We start from the raw sequence: 10,000 nt of genomic DNA on the forward strand, positions 1-10,000 counted from the left end.
AGCACCTTCCCCGGGCACGGGCCGGGAGCGAGCGCCCCCCAGCTCCATCGCTCCGGGGGTAATAGGCCGGCGTCTGCCACACTTAGGCCGGAGAGGAGCACCTTCCCCGGGCACGGGCGGGGAGCGAGCGCCCCCCAGCTCCATCGCTCCGGGGGTAATAGGCCGGCGTCTGCCACACTTAGCCCGGAGAGGAGCACCTTCCCCGGGCACGGGCGGGGAGCGAGCGCCCCCAGCTCCATCGCTCCGGGGGTAATAGGCCGGCGTCTGTCACACTTAGCCCGAATAGGAGCACCTTCCCCGGGCACGGGAGGTGCCAAGCGGCCCCTAAGTCTACCCTCATGGAAGCTCCGGAGGAGGAGGGCGGGCGTGTGTCACACTTAGCCCGGAGAGGAGCACCTTCCCCGGGCACAGGCGGTGCCAAGCGGCCCCTAAGTTTGCCCTTATGGAAGCTCCGGAGGAGGAGTGCGGGCGTGTGTCACACTTAGCCCGGAGAGGAGCACCTTCCCCGGGCACAGGCGGTGCCAAGCGGCCCCTAAGTTTGCCCAAATGGAAGCTCCGGAGGAGGAGTGCGGGCGTGTGTCACACTTGGCCCGAATAGGAGCACCTTCCCCGGGCACAGGCGGTGCCAAGCGGCCCCTAAGTTTACCCTCATGGAAACTCCGGAGGAGGAGGGCGGGCGTGTGTCACACTTGGCCCGAATATGAGGACCTTCCCCGGGCACAGGCCGTGCCAAGCGGCCCCTAAGTCTACCCTTATGGAAGCTCCGGAGGAGGAGTGCATGCTGCCTGACAGTGAAGCCGAATAGGAGCACCTTCCCCGGGCACAGACGGTGCCAAGCGGCCCCTAAGTTTGCCCTTATGGAAGCTCCGGAGGAGGAGTGCATGCTGTGTGACAGTGAAGCCGAATAGGAGCACCTTCCCCGGGCACAGACGGTGCCAAGCGGCCCCTAAGTCTACCCTTATGGAAGCTCCGGAGGAGGAGTGCGGGCTGTGTGTCACACTTGGCCCGAATATGAGCACCTTCCCCGGGCACAGGCGGTGCCAAGCGGCCCCTAAGTTTGCCCAAATGGAAGCTCCGGAGGAGGAGTGCGGGCGTGTGTCACACTTGGCCCGAATATGAGCACCTTCCCCGGGCACAGGCGGTGCCAAGCGGCCCCTAAGTTTGCCCAAATGGAAGCTCCGGAGGAGGAGTGCGGGCGTGTGTCACACTTGGCCCGAATATGAGCACCTTCCCCGGGCACAGACGGTGCCAAGCGGCCCCTAAGTTTGCCCAAATGGAAGCTCCGGAGGAGGAGTGCATGCTGCCTGACAGTGAAGCCGACTATGAGCACCTTCCCCGGGCACAGGCGGTGCCAAGCGGCCCCTAAGTCTACCCTCATGGAAGCTCCGGAGGAGGAGTGCGGGCGTGTGTCACACTTGGCCCGAATATGAGCACCTTCCCCGGGCACAGACGGTGCCAAGCGGCCCCTAAGTTTGCCCAAATGGAAGCTCCGGAGGAGGAGTGCACGCTGTGTGACAGTGAAGCCGAATATGAGCACCTTCCCCGGGCACAGGCGGTGCCAAGCGGCCCCTAAGTTTGCCCTTATGGAAGCTCCGGAGGAGGAGTGCATGCTGTGTGACAGTGAAGCCGAATATGAGCACCTTCCCCGGGCACAGGCGGTGCCAAGCGGCCCCTAAGTTTGCCCAAATGGAAGCTCCGGAGGAGGAGTGCGGGCGTGTGTCACACTTGGCCCGAATAGGAGCACCTTCCCCGGGCACGGGCGGTGCCAAGCGGCCCCTAAGTTTGCCCAAATGGAAGCTCCGGAGGAGGAGTGCATGCTGCCTGACAGTGAAGCCGAATATGAGCACCTTCCCCGGGCACAGGCGGTGCCAAGCGGCCCCTAAGTCTACCCTAATGGAAGCTCCGGAGGAGGAGGGCGGGCGTGTGTCACACTTGGCCCGAATAGGAGCACCTTCCCCGGGCACAGGCGGTGCAAAGCGGCCCCTAAGTCGGTAAAGGTTGAAATAAGTAAATAAATACAAAAAGGACGAGGGGGGAAAAAAAAAGGCAAAAACGTATAAAATTCCCCCATTCATTTCAATGGGCTCGGCCGAATTGGGCTTGCGGGACCGCCGAGGGCACGCCGGAGGGCGGTTGAGTCGGTAAAAGTTGAAATAAATGAATAAATACAAAAAGGACGAGGGGGGGGAAAAAAAAGGCAAAAACGTATAAAATTCCCCCATTCATTTCAATGGGCTCGGCCGAATTGGGCTTGCGGGACCGCCGAGGGCACGCCGGAGGGCGGTTGAGTCGGTAAAAGTTGAAATAAATGAATAAATACAAAAAGAACGATGGGGGGGGGGAAAAAAGGCAAAAACGTATAAAATTCCCCCATTCATTTCAATGGGCTCGGCCGAATTGGGCTTGCGGGACCGCCGAGGGCACGCCGGAGGGCGGTTGAGTCGGTAAAAGTTGAAATAAATGAATAAATACAAAAAGAACGAGGGGGGGAAAAAAGGCAAAAACGTATAAAATCCCCCCATTCATTTCAATGGGCTCGGCCGAATTGGGCTTGCGGGACCGCCGAGGGCACGCCGGAGGGCGGTTGAGTCGGTAAAAGTTGAAATAAATGAATAAATACAAAAAGAACGAGGGGGGGAAAAAAAAGGCAAAAACGTATAAAATTCCCCCCATTCATTTCAATGGGTTCGGCCGAATTGGGCTTGCGGGACCGCCGGGGGCACGCCGGAGGGCGGTTGAGTCGGTAAAAGTTGAAATAAATGAATAAATACAAAAAGAACGAGGGGGGGAAAAAAGGCAAAAACGTATAAAATCCCCCCATTCATTTCAATGGGCTCGGCCGAATTGGGCTTGCGGGACCGCCGAGGGCACGCCGGAGGGCGGTTGAGTCGGTAAAAGTTGAAATAAATGAATAAATACAAAAAGAACGAGGGGGGGGGGAAAAAAGGCAAAAACGTATAAAATTCCCCCATTCATTTCAATGGGCTCGGCCGAATTGGGCTTGCGGGACCGCCGAGGGCACGCCGGAGGGCGGTTGAGTCGGTAAAAGTTGAAATAAATGAATAAATACAAAAAGAACGAGGGGGGGAAAAAAGGCAAAAACGTATAAAATCCCCCCATTCATTTCAATGGGCTCGGCCGAATTGGGCTTGCGGGACCGCCGAGGGCACGCCGGAGGGCGGTTGAGTCGGTAAAAGTTGAAATAAATGAATAAATACAAAAAGAACGAGGGGGGGGAAAAAAAAGGCAAAAACGTATAAAATTCCCCCATTCATTTCAATGGGTTCGGCCGAATTGGGCTTGCGGGACCGCCGGGGGCACGCCGGAGGGCGGTTGAGTCGGTAAAAGTTGAAATAAATGAATAAATACAAAAAGAACGAGGGGGGGGAAAAAAAGGCAAAAACGTATAAAATTCCCCCATTCATTTCAATGGGTTCGGCCGAATTGGGCTTGCGGGACCGCCGGGGGCACGCCGGAGGGCGGTTGAGTCGGTAAAAGTTGAAATAAATGAATAAATACAAAAAGAACGAGGGGGGGAAAAAAGGCAAAAACGTATAAAATCCCCCCATTCATTTCAATGGGCTCGGCCGAATTGGGCTTGCGGGACCGCCGAGGGCACGCCGGAGGGCGGTTGAGTCGGTAAAAGTTGAAATAAATGAATAAATACAAAAAGAACGAGGGGGGAAAAAAAGGCAAAAACGTATAAAATTCCCCCATTCATTTCAATGGGCTCGGCCGAATTGGGCTTGCGGGACCGCCGAGGGCACGCCGGAGGGCGGTTGAGTCGGTAAAAGTTGAAATAAATGAATAAATACAAAAAGAACGAGGGGGGGGAAAAAAAGGCAAAAACGTATAAAATTCCCCCATTCATTTCAATGGGCTCGGCCGAATTGGGCTTGCGGGACCGCCGAGGGCACGCCGGAGGGCGGTTGAGTCGGTAAAAGTTGAAATAAATGAATAAATACAAAAAGAACGAGGGGGGGGGGAAAAAAGGCAAAAACGTATAAAATTCCCCCATTCATTTCAATGGGCTCGGCCGAATTGGGCTTGCGGGACCGCCGAGGGCACGCCGGAGGGCGGTTGAGTCGGTAAAAGTTGAAATAAATGAATAAATACAAAAAGAACGAGGGGGGGAAAAAAAAGGCAAAAACGTATAAAATTCCCCCATTCATTTCAATGGGCTCGGCTAAAATGGGCCTGCAGTACTGCCGAGAGGCCGCCGGAGGACGCCCTAGTAGGCAAACGTTGATCCCCACACACGAGGGGTCAGTTAGGCGACCAGGGGTAGCGTTTAGGCGACCAGGGGTAGCGTTTAGGTGACCAGGGGAAGCGTTTAGGCGACCAGGGGTAGCGTTTAGGTGACCAGGGGTAGCGTTTAGGCGACCAGGGGTAGCGTTTAGGCGACCAGGGGTAGCGTTTAGGCGACCAGGGGTAGCTTTTAGGCGACCAGGGGTAGCTTTTAGGCGACCAGGGGTAGCGTTTAGGCGACCAGGGGCGTTGCAGTTCCGCCGAATTGCATTAGGGGCGCTGCAGTAGGCAAACGTTCTTCCCCCCTAGTCAGAGGGTCATTTGCCTACTTCCCAGGTTTACCCGGGTTTTCCAAAACACCTGGGGCACATTTTCAGGGATCACGTTTTTAGAAACAAAAATATTCATAATTTCTTCTAAGTCCCCTTTCCAGCGGGGAACTTTGAAACATTGTATCCGACCACTGAAGGCTGTTGGCGGGCACGGCGCGGCAAACAGCCCGCACTCAGGCATGGAGCTCCGGGGAAAGTTGCCTAATTTCTTCTAAGTCCCCTTTCCAGCGGGGAACTTTGAAACATTGTATCCGACCGTGGAAGGCTGTTGGCGGGCACGGCGCGGCTCATAGCCGGCCCTCAGGCACGGAGCTCCGGGTGAATTTTCACAAATTTCTTCTAAGTCCCCTTTCCAGCGGGGAACTTTGAAACATTGTATCCGACCGTGGAAGGCTGTTGGCGGGCACGGCGCGGCTCATAGCCGGCCCTCGGGCACGGAGCTCCGGGTGAATTTTACAAATTTCTTCTAAGTCCCCTTTCCAGCGGGGAACTTTGAAACATTGTATCCGACCGTGGAAGGCTGTTGGCGGGCACGGCGCGGCTCATAGCCGGCCCTCGGGCACGGAGCTCCGGGTGAATTTTTACAAATTTCTTCTAAGTCCCCTTTCCAGCGGGGAACTTTGAAACATTGTATCCGACCGTGGAAGGCTGTTGGCGGGCACGGCGCGGCTCATAGCCGGCCCTCGGGCACGGAGCTCCGGGTGAATTTTCACAAATTTCTTCTAAGTCCCCTTTCCAGCGGGGAACTTTGAAACATTGTATCCGACCGTGGAAGGCTGTTGGCGGGCACGGCGCGGCTCATAGCCGGCCCTCAGGCACGGAGCTCCGGGTGAATTTTCACAAATTTCTTCTAAGTCCCCTTTCCAGCGGGGAACTTTGAAACATTGTATCCGACCAAAGGAAGGCTGTTGGCGGGCGCGGCGCGGCTCATAGCCGGCCCTCGGGCACGGAGCTCCGGGTGAATTTTACTCAATTCTTCTAAGTCCCCTTTCCAGCGGGGAACTTTCAAACATTGTATCCGACCACTGAAGGCTGTTGGCGGGCGCGGCGCGGCTCATAGCCGGCCCTCAGGCACGGAGCTCCGGGTGAATTTTCACAAATTTCTTCTAAGTCCCCTTTCCAGCGGGGAACTTTGAAACATTGTATCCGACCGTGGAAGGCTGTTGGCGGGCACGGCGCGGCTCATAGCCGGCCCTCGGGCACGGAGCTCCGGGTGAATTTTCACAAATTTCTTCTAAGTCCCCTTTCCAGCGGGGAACTTTGAAACATTGTATCCGACCGTGGAAGGCTGTTGGCGGGCACGGCGCGGCTCATAGCCGGCCCTCGGGCACGGAGCTCCGGGTGAATTTTTACAAATTTCTTCTAAGTCCCCTTTCCAGCGGGGAACTTTGAAACATTGTATCCGACCGTGGAAGGCTGTTGGCGGGCACGGCGCGGCTCATAGCCGGCCCTCGGGCACGGAGCTCCGGGTGAATTTTCACAAATTTCTTCTAAGTCCCCTTTCCAGCGGGGAACTTTGAAACATTGTATCCGACCGTGGAAGGCTGTTGGCGGGCACGGCGCGGCTCATAGCCGGCCCTCGGGCACGGAGCTCCGGATGAATTTTTACAAATTTCTTCTAAGTCCCCTTTCCAGCGGGGAACTTTGAAACATTGTATCCGACCGTGGAAGGCTGTTGGCGGGCACGGCGCGGCTCATAGCCGGCCCTCGGGCACGGAGCTCCGGGTGAATTTTCACAAATTTCTTCTAAGTCCCCTTTCCAGCGGGGAACTTTGAAACATTGTATCCGACCGTGGAAGGCTGTTGGCGGGCGCGGCGCGGCTCATAGCCGGCCCTCGGGCACGGAGCTCCGGGTGAATTTTTACAAATTTCTTCTAAGTCCCCTTTCCAGCGGGGAACTTTGAAACATTGTATCCGACCGTGGAAGGCTGTTGGCGGGCACGGCGGGGCTCATAGCCGGCCCTCGGGCACGGAGCTCCGGGTGAATTTTTACAAATTTCTTCTAAGTCCCCTTTCCAGCGGGGAACTTTGAAACATTGTATCCGACCGTGGAAGGCTGTTGGCGGGCACGGCGGGGCTCATAGCCGGCCCTCGGGCACGGAGCTCCGGGTGAATTTTACAAATTTCTTCTAAGTCCCCTTTCCAGCGGGGAACTTTGAAACATTGTATCCGACCAAAGGAAGGCTGTTGGCGGGCGCGGCGCGGCTCATAGCCGGCCCTCGGGCACGGAGCTCCGGGTGAATTTTACAAATTTCTTCTAAGTCCCCTTTCCAGCGGGGAACTTTGAAACATTGTATCCGACCGTGGAAGGCTGTTGGCGGACGCGGCGCGGCTCACAGCCCGCCCTCAGGCACGGAGCTCCGGGGGAATTTCCCCCTCATTTCTTCTAAGTCCCCTTTCCAGCGGGGAACTTTCAAACATTGTATCCGACCGTGGAAGGCTGTTGGCGGGCACGGCGCGGCTCATAGCCGGCCCTCAGGCACGGAGCTCCGGGTGAATTTGACAAATTCCTTCTAAGTCCCCTTTCCAGCGGGGAACTTTGAAACATTGTATCCGACCGTGGAAGGCTGTTGGCGGGCACGGCGCGGCTCATAGCCGGCCCTCAGGCACGGAGCTCCGGGTGAATTTGACAAATTCCTTCTAAGTCCCCTTTCCAGCGGGGAACTTTGAAACATTGTATCCGACCGTGGAAGGCTGTTGGCGGGCACGGCGCGGCTCATAGCCGGCCCTCAGGCACGGAGCTCCGGGTGAATTTTTACAAATTTCTTCTAAGTCCCCTTTCCAGCGGGGAACTTTGAAACATTGTATCCGACCACTGAAGGCTGTTGGCGGACGCGGCGCGGCTCACAGCCCGCCCTCAGGCACGGAGCTCCGGGGAAATTTGGCTCATTTCTTCTAAGTCCCCTTTCCAGCGGGGACCTTTCAAACATTGTATCCGACCACTGAAGGCTGTTGGCGGGCGCGGCGCGGCTCACAGCCCGCCCTCAGGCACGGAGCTCCGGGGAAATTTGCCTCATTTCTTCTAAGTCCCCTTTCCAGCGGGGAACTTTCAAACATTGTATCCGACCACTGAAGGCTGTTGGCGGGCGCGGCGCGGCTCACAGCCCGCCCTCAGGCACGGAGCTCCGGGGAAATTTGCCTCATTTCTTCTAAGTCCCCTTTCCAGCGGGGAACTTTCATACATTGTATCCGACCACTGAAGGCTGTTGGCGGACGCGGCGCGGCTCACAGCCCGCCCTCAGGCACGGAGCTCCGGGGGAATTTGCCCCCTCATTTCTTCTAAGTCCCCTTTAGGCGACCAGGGGTTGACAATTTAGGTGACCAGGGGTTGACAATTTAGGCGACCAGGGGTGACTTTTAGGCGACCAGGGGTGAGGTTTAGGCGACCAGGGGTGAGGTTTAGGCGACCAGGGGTAGCGTTTAGGCGACCAGGGGCGTTGCAGTTCCGCCGAATTGCATTAGGGGCGCTGCAGTAGGCAAACGTTTTTACCCCTAGTCAGAGGGTCATTTGCCTACTTCCCAGGTTTACCCGGGTTTTCCAAAACACCTGGGGCACATTTTTAGGAACCACGTTTTTAGAAACAAAAATTCTTCTATGTCCACCTCCGTGAAAGAAATTGCCCAATGGTTCCCGCGGAAGAGAGCTGCCAGGCGGACGCATACTGCAATAACGGCCGCCCTGGCGCTCTGGTGGATGTTATCCTCGAAATTTCTTCTATGTGCCCATTCCAGCGGGCAACTTGCGAACAATGGTGTCCGACCATGGAAGGCTGTTGGCGGACGCGGCGCGGCTCACAGCCCGCCCTCAGGCACGGAGCTCCGGGGGAATTTTCCCCTCATTTCTTCTAAGTCCCCATTCCAGCGGGGAGCTTGCAAACGTGGTATCCGACCACTGAAGGCTGTTGGCGGGCACGGCCCCACCAGCGCAACACGGCACTTCCTATGACTCGGGTCCGACGCAGGAGGAGCGGTCCTCCCGGCCCCGCCACACGGCACTTCCTATGACTCGGGTCCGACGCAGGAGGAGCGGTCCTCCCGGCCCCGCCACACGGCACTTCCTATGACTCGGGTCCGACGCAGGAGGAGCGGTCCTCCCGGCCCCGCCACACGGCACTTCCTATGACTCGGGTCCGACGCAGGAGGAGCGGTCCTCCCGGCCCCGCCACACGGCACTTCCCATGACTCGGGTCCGACGCAGGAGGAGCGGTCCTCCCGGCCCCACCACCGCCACACGGCACTTCCCATGACCCGGGTCCGACGCAGGAGGAGCGGTCCTCCCGGCCCCACCGCAACACACACAACCACTGACCGATTGGCAATCATGACCCGCCATCGGAGGGCCCCTGCCGGCCCCGGCCTCGCGCCGGGGTGTTCGGGTGGACGGTTCCTTCGGCCTGCGGGTCGACCTCTGAGCGTTGGCCGGCACCGCAGCACACACAACCACTGACCGATTGGCAATCATGACCCGCCATCGGAGGGCCCCTGCCGGCCCCGGCCTCGCGCCGGGGTGTTCGGGTGGACGGTTCCTTCGGCCTGCGGGTCGACCTCTGAGCGTTGGCCGGCACCGCAGCACACACATAACCACTGACCGATTGGCAATCATGACCCGCCATCGGAGGGCCCCTGCCGGCCCCGGCCTCGCGCCGGGGTGTTCGGGTGGACGGTTCCTTCGGCCTGCGGGTCGACCTCTGAGCGTTGGCCGGCACCGCATCACCGCAGCACACATAACCACTGACCGATTGGCAATCATGACCCGCCATCGGAGGGCCCCTGCCGGCCCCGGCCTCGCGCCGGGGTGTTCGGGTGGACGGTTCCTTCGGCCTGCGGGTCGACCTCTGCGCGTTGGCCGGCACTTCCCTACCGTTACCCCCCCACCCCTGGGGTTGTGACAAAACGGCACTTCCTATGACTCGGGTCCGACGCTGGAGGAGCGGTCCTCCCGGCCCATCTCGCACCCACACCCTGACATATACTGCACCACACCAACCACTGACCGATTGGCAAGCATGACCCGCCATCGGAGGGCCCCTGCCGGCCCCGGCCTCGCGCCGGGGTGTTCGGGTGGACGGTTCCTTCGGCCTGCGGATCGACCTCTAGCGCACCAACCAGCGCGAAACCGCTTTCGTCGCGAGACCGAGACGACCCTGTCGCGTGCCCGTTGGCCACACGGGCCCAGAGATGTCCTACACGGGAGTTCCGCCGCGCTCGCGGGTACCCCGCGCCGCCCCGCCACGAGAGGGGCGCGGGAGCCCAGGCCCGCATCAGCCGAGCGGTCCTTTCCGAAAAAGCATGTTTCTCAAACCCTACCGGCGTCTGTCAGAAGACGCCGCCTCCGAGTGCGTGTTGCGGTCGCGGGCGTGCGGGCGGCTCCGGCTCCCTCCCGCGACTGACCGCCACGCGGTAACGCGGCCTCTACGGAC

The sequence above is a fragment of the Idiotropiscis lumnitzeri genome, unplaced genomic scaffold, assembly GCF_059441095.1.
Source record: "Idiotropiscis lumnitzeri isolate Australia: NSW breed Sydney's pygmy pipehorse unplaced genomic scaffold, RoL_Ilum_1.0 HiC_scaffold_272, whole genome shotgun sequence".
Lineage (NCBI taxonomy): Eukaryota > Metazoa > Chordata > Actinopteri > Syngnathiformes > Syngnathidae > Idiotropiscis > Idiotropiscis lumnitzeri.